Genomic DNA, 14,425 nt, shown 5'->3' with positions numbered 1-14,425 from the left:
ATGCATTAACGTTGCTACAGATGATGCACGATCAGACGCGAGTAATATTACCATTTGACTTTCTCCTAACGCAGGAGGATTGCTTGACTATGGTCCATGTGAGGGGTAGCAAGCCCATCTTCGTCAAGCCAGAGGCTGTAGTGATGAACCGGACTGCTAGCTCAAGTGAAATCCTCATCATCGATGACTCGCCGATTAAAACTGCAGCGAACACGCACACATATGCAGTGCACCCCATCTCTTGCAGTATGGAAACTAGGGAGAAGAAACCGTATGTTCTGGGGGACCTTGCAAAACGGCTTGGAGCGATGGTGATAGAGAACCGGCCAGTCCAGGAGGTGGCTGCAGAAATCAACCAAATGGCAGATGGAACGGTATATCAGAAGCCATTTGATCGGACAGACACCAGTCATCATTTATGGCATGTATATTGTCTAGCCAAGCACTATCCGCATCTCCATAATCTGCTCAACCGGATGGGTTCTTCGACCACTGAACATGAGCGTGGACGTATTAGAGAAGAGATGGCATTACTATTGGGTTTAAATCCTGATAGTGTGGAGAGTGATGAAATTCCAAGATTATTGTATAGGCGTTGGAGGCAAAAAATAACAGTCTGAGATGGCATGTATTTATTTAAAAATGTAACTTATTATGGCATGGTGTTCCATGCAATTGTATTAATATTAAAAGACAATTCTTTGAGAGGATTTGCATTATACTAGAAGTGTTACAGCATGTTATTGGAAGTCTACGAAGTTGTTTTATTAATAATGGGAAAGTAAAGATTGAATGGGGACTTGGGCTCCACCTAGACTCGGAGCAACTGAGCCAATATTAAAAGGATGGAAAGAAATTGGACGACGATGACAAGGAGAAGAGAGAGGTGAAGCAGTGGCAGGGGGAGGAGAAGTGATTGAGTAGACATTTCCTTGTTTAAAATAAAATGGCATGTGCCTCAATGCAGTTGAATTTTGTTATATTTATATACTATATAAAGGTTTGGAAACCTTATTTTACAAGTGGGATAATGACAATTCCCACTTTAACGAAATAGAGCTTTGCTGAAGTTGGTGGATGAGTTAGTGTTGAGTCAAGTTGTTGTGTCGAACTGATTTGAGTTAAATTTTGTCTGCCGGGGTGATTGTCGATTGTTGGTTTTGGGGTGTTTATCGGTTTGGATCGGAAATTTGCTGAGGTGCTGATGCTGAACATGTCGACGTGATATGGTCGAAGCTGTTGACAATCTCAATGAAGTCTTCAGCGAGTGTGCTGACTTTGGCAGTGCCGTTGGGGTATAGTTCAATGATTTTGAAAGGTCCTTGCCATTTGGTGTGGAGTTTTCGGCCAAGTTTGCCAATGGGTCCTCGGTACCAGAGAACATGATCGTCGACACTGTATTTGGGAATGTTGTGCCAGGATGCTTGTCGGTCGTGCTGAGCTTTTCTCTGTTTTTGGATGGCGTGAAGTGTCCAGAGGGCATTGAGTCAGAGTTCATCGAGATGTTCGAGTTGCTGAAGCCTTTCTCGAATTGCATGTCGGGTGTCGAGATTATACTTGACGGTGACTTGCATGCTTGGGACGATGAATTTGATTGGCGTGATGGCTTCTGTTCCGAAGGCGAGTTTGAATGGTGTCATGTCGGTGTTGACCTTATAAGCAGTTCAATAGGCCCAAAGTATGTCGAGAAGTTTATCGTCCCAGTCTTTGCCAGAATCGTTGATGACTTTTTTGAGGATGGTCTTCAGTGTTTTGTTTGTTGCTTCTGCTTGACCGCTACCTTGAGGATAGTATGGTGTTGACGTTTTGTGTCGGATTTGAAGTTGGTGGCGAGATGTTCGATTGTTTCATTGATGAAGTGGGTGCCTCTGTCGGTGACGAGTTCGAGTGGTGTGCCGAAACGAGTGATGATATTTTCGTAGATGAAGGTTGCTGTTGCTTTCACTGTGGCATGTTGGAGAGGTATTGCTTCGGCCCACTTGGTAGTGTAATCGGTGGTGATGACAATGTACTGATTTCGTCGATGGGTCCTGACTTGGGGTCCGACGAAGTCGAGTCCCCATTTCTGAAATGGTGCCATTGGGAATGTTGGGTTGAGTTGTTGAGTTTGAGTTTTTGGCGGTAATTGGTGTCATTGACATGTGTTGCAGCATTTGCAGAATTCTTCAGTGTCATGCCAGAGTGTCGGCCACCAGAGGCTGGCTTGAAGAATCTTCCAAGTTGTGGTGTCAGCGGCAAAGTGTCTGCTGGAAGGTCCATCGTGAGCTTCCTTGATGATTTGAGTTGTGCTTGGCAGCTTGATGCATCGGCGAAGAATGTTGTCAATTCTGAGTTTGTAGAGAGTGCCTCCGATGACTGAGTATCGTCGCGTTTTAGCAACAAAAGTCTTCTTTTGGTCGGACGTAAAGTACTGATCTGGAACTTTTGCTGAGTTCAGGTAACTGAAGACGTCGTCGAGCCAGGTTGTTGGTATTGAAACTTGGAATAGGTTTGAGTCGGGTAAGTCATCGGTAAGTCTTTTAGGTTTGTCACCAGTGGTGATCCGGCTGAGATAGTCTGCTTGCTCATGATTTTTGCCGGGTTTGTGGACAATCTCGAAGTTGTATTCTTGTACTAAAAGGAACCATCTTGATATTCAACCAGATAGTATCGGCTTGTTGATGAGGTAAAGGAGTGCTTTGTGGTTGACGAAAAGGATGACTTTGGTTGACAGTATGTAGTGTTGGAACTTCTGAAGTGAGTAGATCATGCCGAGAGCTTCTTTCTCGGTGGTGGTATAATTTCGTTCAAAGCTCTATTTCGTTAAAGTGGGAATTGTCATTATCCCACTTGTAAAATAAGGTTTCTAAACCTTTATATAGTATATAAATATAACAAAATTCAACTGCATTGAGGCACATGCCATTTTATTTTAAACAAGGAAATGTCTACTCAATCACTTCTCCTCCCCCTGCCACTGCTTCACCTCTCTCTTCTCCTTGTCATCGTCGTCCAATTTCTTTCCATCCTTTTAATATTGGCTCAGTTGCTCCGAGTCTAGGTGGAGCCCAAGTCCCCATTCAATCTTTACTTTCCCATTATTAATAAAACAACTTCGTAGACTTCCAATAACATGTTGTAACACTTCTAGTATAATGCAAATCCTCTCAAAGAATTGTCTTTTAATATTAATACAATGGCATGGAACCCCATGCCATAATAAGTTACATTTTAAAATAAATACATGCCATCTCAAACTGTTATTTTTTGCCTCCAACGCCTATACAATAATCTTGGAATTTCATCACTCTCCACACTATCAGGATTTAAACCCAATAGTAATGCCATCTCTTCTCTAATACGTCCATGCTCATGTTCAGTGGTCGAAGAACCCATCCGGTTGAGCAGATTATGGAGATGCGGATAGTGCTTGGCTAGACAATATACATGCCATAAATGATGACTGGTGTCTGTCCGATCAAATGGCTTCTGATATACCGTTCCATCTGCCATTTGGTTGATTTCTGCAGCCACCTCCTGGACTGGCCGGTTCTCTATCACCATTGCTCCAAGCCGTTTTGCAAGGTCCCCCAGAACATACGGTTTCTTCTCCCTAGTTTCCATACTGCAAGAGATGGGGTGCACTGCATATGTGTGCGTGTTCGCTGCAGTTTTAATCGGTGAGTCATCGATGATGAGGATTTCACTTGACCTAGCAGTCCGGTTCATCACTACAGCCTCTGGCTTGATGAAGATGGGCTTGCTACCCCTCACATGGACCATAGTCAAGCAATCCTCCTGCGTTAGGAGAAAGTCAAATGGTAATATTACTCGCGTCTGATCGTGCATCATCTGTAGCAACGTTAATGCATTGTGGCGCATCATGGATGTCCAAACTCCCAATTGCAAATTGAACCCGGCCCTCTATTTTAAGTGTCGCATGGTCATTATTAGATCCCGCAGTTTCTCCCGTGTGATTAATGTGAATCTGTCTCTTTTGACCAACTTGCGACCACAGGCTTTGGAGGGTGCAGTGACATTCGAGGACGAGCCACGCTCATGGGAGAAAAGGACACCGTTCAGATAAAAAATGATACAGTACTTTCGCTGTGACTCTGAAATGAAATGCGTCAGCATAAAAAATGGTACAAGTCAATTTTACCATCTACAATATTAGCGAATGGTGCTCCCGATGGTCGTTGAGAGGGTTTTGGTCAAGGAAACATGAAGGGCGGAAATACTCTCCTCTGCAATGTGGGGTCAATCGCATCCGATGGCGTGTGGGCACATGCCATTTCAGCTGTAGACTCTAGTACAACTGGCTCAACAGTGGCATGGGGTGGTTCCGATGGCGTGTGATCACACACCATTTCAGCTGGTGCCTCCATTGGCAAAGTGGACATGACCGAACAGGCAGCAGGGGCGGTGTAGGGAGGTTCCAACGGCACGTAGTCAGACGATTGGGCACACGTTGAGTCCGTTGGAAATGAGGATACGACCGGCTCGGCGGCTGGGGCGGCCTCATGCGGGTCCAATGGCGCCTGGTCACCGTCAGTTGGATACGTGGACAAGATTGACTCAGTGGTATGGGCAGCATCAAGTGGAGCGTGGTCAGCTTGCTTGGCGTTGATATGGATAGTAGCCTCCACCAGCTCTGATGACTCTTGCAGGCAAGTAGAGTCCACTGGCGAATCCATATGCATGTCCAAATATCTCCCTTCAATTGAGATGGTATCCTCCCTACTGGCTACTAAAAACAAACTCATTAGCACATTGAATCGACTATACTGTATTTACCATCAACTGCTATTGAGGAACTAGGACCGATATCACTTGGGCACACTGCTGATTCTGAAGGATTGGACATACGTTTCGACCCTTGCTTGGCACTATCCTTCCTCGACACTAAAGGCTAGAGTTTGTATCTTAATTCAACTGAATAATCTCTACTTACCATTTGCTTTGCAACCTACATGGACAATGTTAGAAATGGTAAAAGGTTAGGAATGGATGTACTATTATTTACCTGATGGTTTGTCTTGTATAACCTTCCTCCGTTGCTCTTTGGCCACCTCAGGCTGGCCATCGTCGTCATCATCGTCGTCGTCGTTATTGTGATCGTCACCATTGTGAGGACCATCCAAGTCCTCTTCGTCCTCCTCTTCTTCGTCCTCCTCTTCTTTGTCCTCCTCTTCGTCCTTCTGCTCTTCCTGCTCATTATCTTTCTCTGGCTCCTCATCCCCCTCCTGCATTTCTTCCATAGGCTGCTCAGGCTGGATGGCTTGTTCTTCCAGGACCATCTTGGGAAAATCATCTGGCCGAGTCTCCATCTCAAAATACAAGACATCCATAGCCTGTTTTAGTGCGTGACCTAGGACCGTATCCTCACCCGACTGTCTTAACATGGTTTTTGCACGTTCTTGCACCCTTCGAAGACGACGAGATGAGAAAAATGTGGCCCTGACTTGAAAAGCATCCCTCATCCATTGTACCTCTCCATTGAGATTGGGGAAGGGGAGTCCGCCATAGGAATCTGAGTCAGGAGGTGGTGACTGGCTGCTTTCACTCAGCCCTTGATCTGCAATGAATGGCATGAGCACACACGCCATAACCGCGAGGCATTACCTATCATCTTTTCGTTGCCCTTCTTCCTTTTCGAATCAAACGCCTCTGATCCCGACGATTGTCCAACATGCTTTCGCTTTTTATGACCACTGTCAGTTTGAGCTTGATCTGCAAGAAATGGCATGAGGACCCACGCAATAACCATGACGCTTTACTTCCCGTCCTTGGAGGCTCTGTCGTGCCTTCCGCATCCTCAGGTGCCTGCTCCTCAATTCCCTTTCGCTTTCGTTTTTTATGCGCCCGTTCTATAGAAATAGCATGAGGACATACGCGATAAGCACACAAATGCTTTTACCCTTCCTCCTTTGCCCTAGTTGGTTGTCCATCTCTTTGTCTACAGCGTCTGAAAGCTGTTTTGCATGTAGCCTAATTCGAGGTTCACGACGTCTCCTTGGCACTTGAACTATATATTATTGCATCAACACATGCAACATCCCATAATATTTTTAAGTTACCTTTCATAAAGTTTTCCATTGGTTCAACTCGTTCCCCTAAAATACAAACTTAGATAAGTGCATGGGGCCATATGTCATGATCGTACCTGTTTCGGAACTCTCCTTATCACTCTCCGAGGCCTCCCCCTCCTCCACTGGAGGCACGTTGTTCCATTCGATTTCCTCGACGCGATCTGCAAGAACATTAGTTAATTGCGTGGGGCCACATGCCATCAAACCTTCAGGTTCTTGTCATGAGGTCTGCGCTGCTTGCCCTAGTCTCTTTGGAATTTAAGCTGCAAGAAGCAATGGCATGAGAATTCACGTATAACAAAATGATTGGTACCTCTCGTCTGTTGTACTTGGCTGATGCTTGCCTGTTTTGCCTTTGAAGAAGTGTCTCTTGCAAGGAATGGCATGAGACCACACGCCATTGCAAATATAATTTGTACCTCCTTTTTTCCTATTGCTTGTCTGTTTGTCCTTCTTCGACGCGCCACCAGTGCGCTTTTCAGTCCTCGTGTCTGAATATTCACAATGATCTATAATCAAAATGGCGTGAGGCTTCACATGACCTTACCTTGTGCAGGTTGTGAGCTCGGCCCAACATGGGTATCTTCAACAGTAGCTGTTAACGCCATTTCAGCATCTGGGGGTGGCCACGCTCCTGCATACAGAGCTTGTGAGATAACATTTAAACTTAAAGTGCGTACTCACCAGGTTCGTAGAGAAGATACTGTTTTTCTTTGGCAACTGTAATTATATGCTCCATTGAAGTCACCTCTTCAATGGAGTTTGTCACCGCAACACACGGGACACCCTTGAGTAGTGCGGCTCGAAAGAATAGTCCACCGCAGTTGTACTCGACAATGCATTTGCTCTTGGAGTTGGAAGCAGGTGACCCACCCGCTATTGCGTTGAAGACCCAGCTGAGCATTTCCCATGCTGCACCTGGAGCTTTCTCTGGATTCGAAAGCTCTATAGCCGTCTTCAGTTCCTCAGGCACGGGTAAATTGACCTCCCTCAGATCAATTCGATTGGCCTTGTCGAACGAAGCTGGGAAGTCACTCCAGTCCCACTCTGCTGCAGGACCAATAACAAGGGCAAGTGTGAAGATGCGGACATTCGTCGGTATCTTCTTCTTAGCCATTATCCCATAGATCTCCCGCATCTCCTTGCCTTTCAACCGAGCCTTCACCTCGTTCAAGGCCTTCCAGAACTTGTGATAGGATTCGGAGTCGTAGATCATATAGTGGACTGAAGATTCCACCTCCGCAAGTCCCACCATTAAGTCAATGATGGAGCTGATTTCGTCTGCATGAGTGATCTCCTCGTTTGTGAAGTCCATCACACAAAAGATGTTCTTGACCTACTCATCTCCGTGAGAAACGATGCTCCTCCACCTTTGATCCTCATCCGAATTCACATATACCCGGTAAGGTTCTCGATAGGCCTCTGCTGCGGGGTCGAGCTGTTTCTGAAGCCGGCGGTCGACATCCCTCTTAATGAAATTTGGATACTGATCCAACTTCTCAGCTTTACTTTTCGTGGCATCCCGTAGTAGATCGATGAACTTGGGGGCCCCCTTCACGTAGTCGTCGATGTCTTCATTTGACAACTCCAGCTCTTCCATCATCTCTTGCGTGGTGTTGATGCTCACCCTCTCCATGGCCACTTGCTCGAAGATCCAATCCTTCAATAGCGCACGAGCTCTCAAAGTCGTGCACAAGTCCTCGTATGTCACAATATGGCCGGGAGTCATTTTGGTCTTGTTGAAGACTACCTCACCACGTAGAAGAGCATTAGCCACTGTCAGAAGGTCGTCGTCGTCTAGAGACCGCGAGAAACGCAAGGCGTTGAGCTTCAAATCATTGGGCTTCCGGCCGTCCTCCACACCCATTGAGTTTAGCAACTCCCCGTCATGGTACCTCCTCAACACATCTACCCATTTGTCAAAAACAACTTTTGTCGCGAGTAGAATGTTATGGATGCTGAGTGTGTCATTGACCCCCAGTGTTTTCAAGAGAAGACTCGAGAATTCCTGCAATGGAAATGGCATGAGGCCACATGCTATGCCACATGCAACGAGGCTTACCTGCCAGGCGCTAGTTGCTAGTGCACGTCCTTGTCCTGGTTTTTGTGGCTTCTTCAGTTGAACCCAGATCTTCCGTGTTCGTGCTAATGTCTCACCCGATTTGTAGCACGTTTCTTGCTTGACATTCTGCGCGTGGGAGATGTATATGATAGATCGGAGGGGCGAGTTGCCTTTTATCAGGTGGACAACTCTTGTCTTGAAGACTTTCTTCACCTCCTCGCCCACCATAATATCCACAACTATCTCTTGCATCGCCAAGCTAGAATGCTGCCCGGAGACGGCATAGAACCGGATGTTCTGATCGTCCAACACCTTTCTATTGATCAAGTCTGGAAACCTCGTCTCGCCCTTCATTGTTCGGTAGTAGGGGATCATGTCTGCGATGTCGGGTGTTACTGGACTTGCTAGCATCTTCTGCTTCAGTTTCTCCACCCACTCATCAGATACTAGTCTGTGGTTGTATTTGCTTTGGATGTCGATGTGGCTCACGTCGATTGTATATACTTTGTTGGAATAGTAACAAGTACTATTATCTGCGACGATTTTTGCTGCCTCTTCTTGCTCTTTCTGCTCTTTGCGGCTCTTCTTTTTGGTGGGTGTAGTGTTCGAACCCGAGGCAATGGCATCACCGAGTAGCTTCTTTTTTGGAGCAGGAGAGTCAGACGTCGGCTTGAGCTTGACCACCCTTTTCTGCTTCGGGGTAGTTTCCAGATCGACCCCCTTCCCCTTCGCTTCGCGAACTGGAGTCACTCTCAATGGCTCAATGTTGGAATATAGTTTTTGAACATCGCCGTAGGTGAGGTCCGTGGATTCCATGTGATCTTCATAGACCCGCAGCGTCTTTGAAATTGTGGGCCTCCTGGACAACCTCTCCCTAGCTCCCTCTAGGAATTCCTCATAGCCGCTCCCCCCTCCGGGAAGCCGCTAGGATGTGCAAGGTGGATCTTGAAGGCGGACGCTATCTCTACCACAAGTGCCAATCTATATTCTTGCATGGAACTGCATGGAGTGTCTGTCACTTGGATGAGGATCCCCATGCATTCTTTTCTCCCACCATCTGTGTTGTACAGCCTCAGATCCTCGCCTTCCATCCCGAAAGTCCAACTGATGAGCTCCTCCCCCTTCTCTGCATCCACATTGACAGTGGCTGGAAGAAGAACGCAATTCCTCGCCTGTTCAGAAATGCACAACAATTAGAGCTGACAGATGAAAAGTTAGCAGCTGGAAATAACGTGAGGCCACACGCCATTCACCACTACATCAGATGTCTTGAGGCTGCATCCTAAGATGGCATGAGGCTACACGCCATCTGTAACCGGACTGCACTCGAGAGCCCAATCGGTGCATGCCAATGTTGCTACTGAATGGCATGTGGCCTCATGCCATTTTCTACTTGGCCTAAAAGACTTACCATTTGAAGCCGAATGGAGGCGTGACAATCAAGGCCGGACTCGCTGGCGAATATGCACTGTGTGCAGCAGATCGTAGCAGCAAGGCTACTCTGCCACTTACAGTTGGAGAGTGGCGCTGAAATCTCCCGGGACGCCAAGTGGGCTACGTGTGGGTGGCGGAGTGGGCAGCGGAGTTGGCGGCGAAGTTACAAACTGGGTGTGTCTTGAAGTGGACGCCGATGCACACGAGCGCGAGTGTGATGCAAGCGCGAGTGGACGCCGATGCACACGAGAAACCTGTAGAGAAGGTAGATGAGCGCAAATGTGAGCGTGATCACGAGTGGGAGCGCGAGTGTGCGAGCGCGAGTACGAAGCAAAATGCAAAACCTAACCTCACACGCGCGAAATGTCACGACGGTTGGTAATCCCGCAACGTCATCATTCCTCGGACTTGGGCGCCACCATTAATTTCTAGATCGCCGCACGCATGCATGCAAGTGAAATCCAAAAGAAATCCGCAACGTCATCATTCCTCGGACTGCATACACGCGAAATCCAAAAGAAAGATCATGATTGGGATATCATTTAATACCCTCGCTATATTTATACCATGCATGATTGGATATTCCAAAGCATCTTGTATTTCCAAAAATGCCAGATGTTCAGCTAAATAAAGAATGGTATACAATGTCCTTCTTGATGACCCTGCAAAGAAGCATCTCGATCGGACACCACATGAGACCACACGAGCCTTACAATGTTTCAGGGGCATTTGCCATAGATCCGACCGTTATTTTGCTCCAAGATTCTACAGTTTGGTGTGCATTGACCTTTCCATCGACACTGCAAAGGGACATCACAATCAGATGCGGGATCACAAGAAACCAACTTCACTAACTCTGGTTTCACCAAGATCTACGTAAGGAGTTATGAAATGAAAGGACCCTCTCTATTGAAATGTGTTTATGGTCCTAGGGGCATTGTGACATATCAAAGGATTTTGCATCAAGTTCTGTATTTGCATGTTTATCAAGCTACTGAATTGCTAAACCCTAAACCCTAAACCCTAAACCCTAAACATGTGGCAAATGCTGCGTGAAGAAAGATGCCCTTTCTGGGCAAATGCTGTAAGAGGCAGATGCCGAGCAGTTACACGGCAAATAATCTTGGCGCGGATCGCTAACATGGCATGGCAAAGTTCGAATCACTGACATGGCACAGCTGGATCGAGGCAAGGACATGATGTGACAAAGTTCAACGTCCGACAGCAAAGTCTAGAAGCTACTCAGTTTGAAATTTGTCAGAGGAATTATAAGATCTAGTTTATCAGAGGATTTGATGTGACGTTCAAGCGTGTGGGCTCATGCAATTTTGATCCCAAAAAATGCACCAAAAAATGCTTGGCGTCATCTGGCGTTATCTCTTGAATGGCGTGGGGCCGCATGCCATTTTCAGGGGCACATAGGAGTATATTCCTAGAATATTCTGACACGCGCGAGATTTTTTTTAGTTTTCTGGAGATCCAACCGTTAGATCGCAACTAGATTTTACAGAATGGTATACAATGTCTTTCTTGATGACCCTGCAAAGAAGCATCTCGATCGGACATCACATGAGACCACACGAGCCTTACAATGTTTCAGGGGCATTTGCCATAGATCCGACCGTTATTTTGCTCCAAGATTTTACAGTTTGGTGTGCATTGACCTTTCCATCGACACTGCAAAGGGACATCACAATCAGATGCGGGATCACAAGAAACTAACTTCACTAACTTTGGTTTCACCAAGATCTACGTAAGGAGTTATGAAATGAAAGGACCTCTCTATTGAAATGTGTTTATAGTCCTAGGGGCATTGTGACATATCAAAGGATTTTGCATCAAGTTCTGTATTTGCATGTTTATCAAGCTACTGAATTGTTAAACCCTAAACCCTAAACCCTAAACCCTAAACATGTGGCAAATGCTGCGTGAAGAAAGATGCCCTTTCTGGGCAAATGCTGTAAGAGGCAGATGCCGAGCAGATGTATCTCAGGCTAGCGAAGGGGACAAACGAAAGCTAGCTATAAACATGATGGGATGCAAATAGATTACTAGGCTGGTCCTGCGAAAATCAAAAACCATAATTGAAAACATTGAAAATGCAAAAAGAAAGGTTTATAATATTTTTGAATTTTAAGCAACCAAAGGAATGTAAGTAGGGCATGTGTTTGTAAAAAAATGCCTCAACCACTTAAATTCCCAAGTAAATAAAGCTGTTTCTATTTTTGGTACAGGTAAACTTTATAGCGTGTGGGCTCATGCAATTTTGAACCCAAAAATGCACCAAAAAATGCTCGACTAACATTATTCTTTGAATGGCGTGTGGCCTTATATTGCCATAAATGGACGTACACACACAGCATAATTATTCCTTTACACAGCGAATAATTTTGGCGCGGATCGCTGACATGGCATAGCAAAGTTCGAATCACTGACATGGCACAGCTGGATCGAGGCAAGGACATAATGTGACAAAGTTCAACGTCCGACAGCAAAGTCTAGAAGCTACTCAATTTGAAATTTGTCAGAGGAATCATAAGGTCTGGTTTGTCAGAGGATTTGATGTGACGTTCAAGCGTGTGTTATTTTTGAATTCTCGAACTCATTCCTAGGTCTATCATTTTTGTGCGCCGTGTTCTTGGTTCCGCTGAGCGCAGTGAGCGCTGCTTGTGTAAGCGGCGTTGTGAGCTGTGGTTTATGCATCTACGAGCGGTTGCGGCATTGCGAGCGCCATTGCGAGCGGCAGTTTATGCGAGTGGCAGTTTGTGCGAGCGGCGCTACGAGCAGTTGCGGTGTTGCGAGCGGTGCTACGAGTAGTTGCGGTGTTGTGAGCGGCACTGTCTTTGGTGTGGCTACCACTTCCTCTTGATATTCGGCACTTGTGCTTCCTGGTATGTTCACCATGGAATGGCTTAGGACCACATTTAGAAATGGCATGAGGCCACATGCCATCTTGGGCCCTTGCAATTTCATGGCTAGCGTATTGTCATGTATGTTTTTACTTGCCTGCAGCTGTGTGTATATCAAGATGGCATGCCAATTTTGTGAATGCGAAATTTCATGTGGGTGTCAATAGCATGTTTGAATAATGGCATGTGGCCTCATGCTATTGAGGTTGTTTGGTATGTTATGATTTAGGCCATTCTCCAATCATTTTTTTTATGGTCTTAACTTCTTTTCTGCACTTTCAGAATGGCCTTTAGGGTTGGGGAAAAGGTTTACATTTTGAATGGTGGGAAGAGAGTTGCAAAAGAGACCCTTGTGTCTATAGATCGGAACTTTGTTATACACTGTCAAAGGCTTGGGGTGTATCAGTAGAGACTGTCTTCGATGGGAATGTGGTCGCTATTGAACGAGGAGAGATGGTCGTTGGGGTAAATGTTGTTGTTGCCTTGAAAAATCTTCAGAAGAAAGCAGATGTTGGGGACAGCGCAAGTGCGACGCATGTTCCCTCCGTGGATCTTAAGAACCGTGCTACATGGATTCAGGCAAAGGTGTTTCTAAACAACCCCGAGGGGGAGGTGGTAGCTGAGGGCTTAGCCACAGTTGTCGATCCAAGAGATGTAGTTGCTAATCAAGAATTGGGCTGGGATGATATTGGAGTTGCGATTTTAGAGGTTATTGACACAGAAGAAAACAGTCTGACTATTGGAAGCATTGTGCGGTGGAAATTGAGGCACTTAGTGTTTGAGAATGTGAAGGATTCACAATCAAACACCACTACAACTGATGACAGAACATCTCTTCATGGGAAAAGAAAGTACACCTTCCTAAAGCGCAGCCAAAGGGATCTGAGCAACGAACCGAAAAGGCAGAAAATGGCGATGGAGGTTCGAATGGTCTCGACAGTTGCTTGTTGCAAGAGGAGGTGCTGTCAACATGCTGATTGGGATGTTATTGAAGAGGAGAGAGCAAGATATAAGACATTGTCCTGGAAGGCAGCTCGCAATTTTGTGTATGAGGCATTACGGTCATCTGTTGATGCTTTAGAACATCAGGTGGGGGGCATGGTCTTCCAGAGGGGTTTGGTCTGCATGAAGGCATGGAGAATCATTTATGGAGTCCCTCGAACCACATTCTACAGAATCAAAACTGAGTTCGAGGAACAAAGGGTTCAACAGGCAGTCCATAGGAACGACGGTACGCACAAAACCAGGGGTCATGTTGTATATGGAGAGGCAATCTTCAAAAGGTTTGTCGAGACATGTAGCGAGCAGCAACCACATAAAACCCGCCTCTTGGAAGATGGAACACGAGACACCCAATGAGTTCTCCCTTCCATGTATACCAAGGGGGCGATATTGGAAGATGTGAATCGGGAACTCCAGAGTAATGGCTACAGGAAGCTGAGCCAATCTAGATTTAGTAGATTATGGAGCAACAGGTTCAGGGATGTGAGTATAGGAAAGTACTCCAGCTTTTCAAAGTGTGACGAGTGCACTGCTATCAAAATGGCTTTGTCGAAGAATTCTTGCAGCGCTCAAGAGCGAGAGACGTTGGTTAGAAGGCGGCTCGACCACAACATCGAGCAGAGAAGCTGCAGGACTGCATATTATCATAACAGGATTCTCTCCATGGAGAGACCTGACTCTTACCTCTGCATCATCCACGACAAAATGGACCAGAAAAAGACGTGCTTACCTCGACTCAATCCTGCCCCCAAGGCAATCTCTTCATCCATGCAGCTGCCTGTGTCTCTGTTTGGCATAATCGCTCATGGGCATGGTGCCCAGAACTATGGGAACTTCTTTGTACCTCTATGGGGTGGCGGGGGTGCAAACATGATGATTGCGTCCCTAGCAAAACACTTAAGGTCTCTGCAAAGTGCGCAGACTGAGCTGAACGGCCAACCCTTGCA

Source organism: Selaginella moellendorffii, unplaced genomic scaffold (genome assembly GCF_000143415.4).
Source record: "Selaginella moellendorffii unplaced genomic scaffold, v1.0 SELMOscaffold_10, whole genome shotgun sequence".
NCBI lineage: Eukaryota > Viridiplantae > Streptophyta > Lycopodiopsida > Selaginellales > Selaginellaceae > Selaginella > Selaginella moellendorffii.
This window is presented reverse-complemented; position numbering follows the sequence as displayed.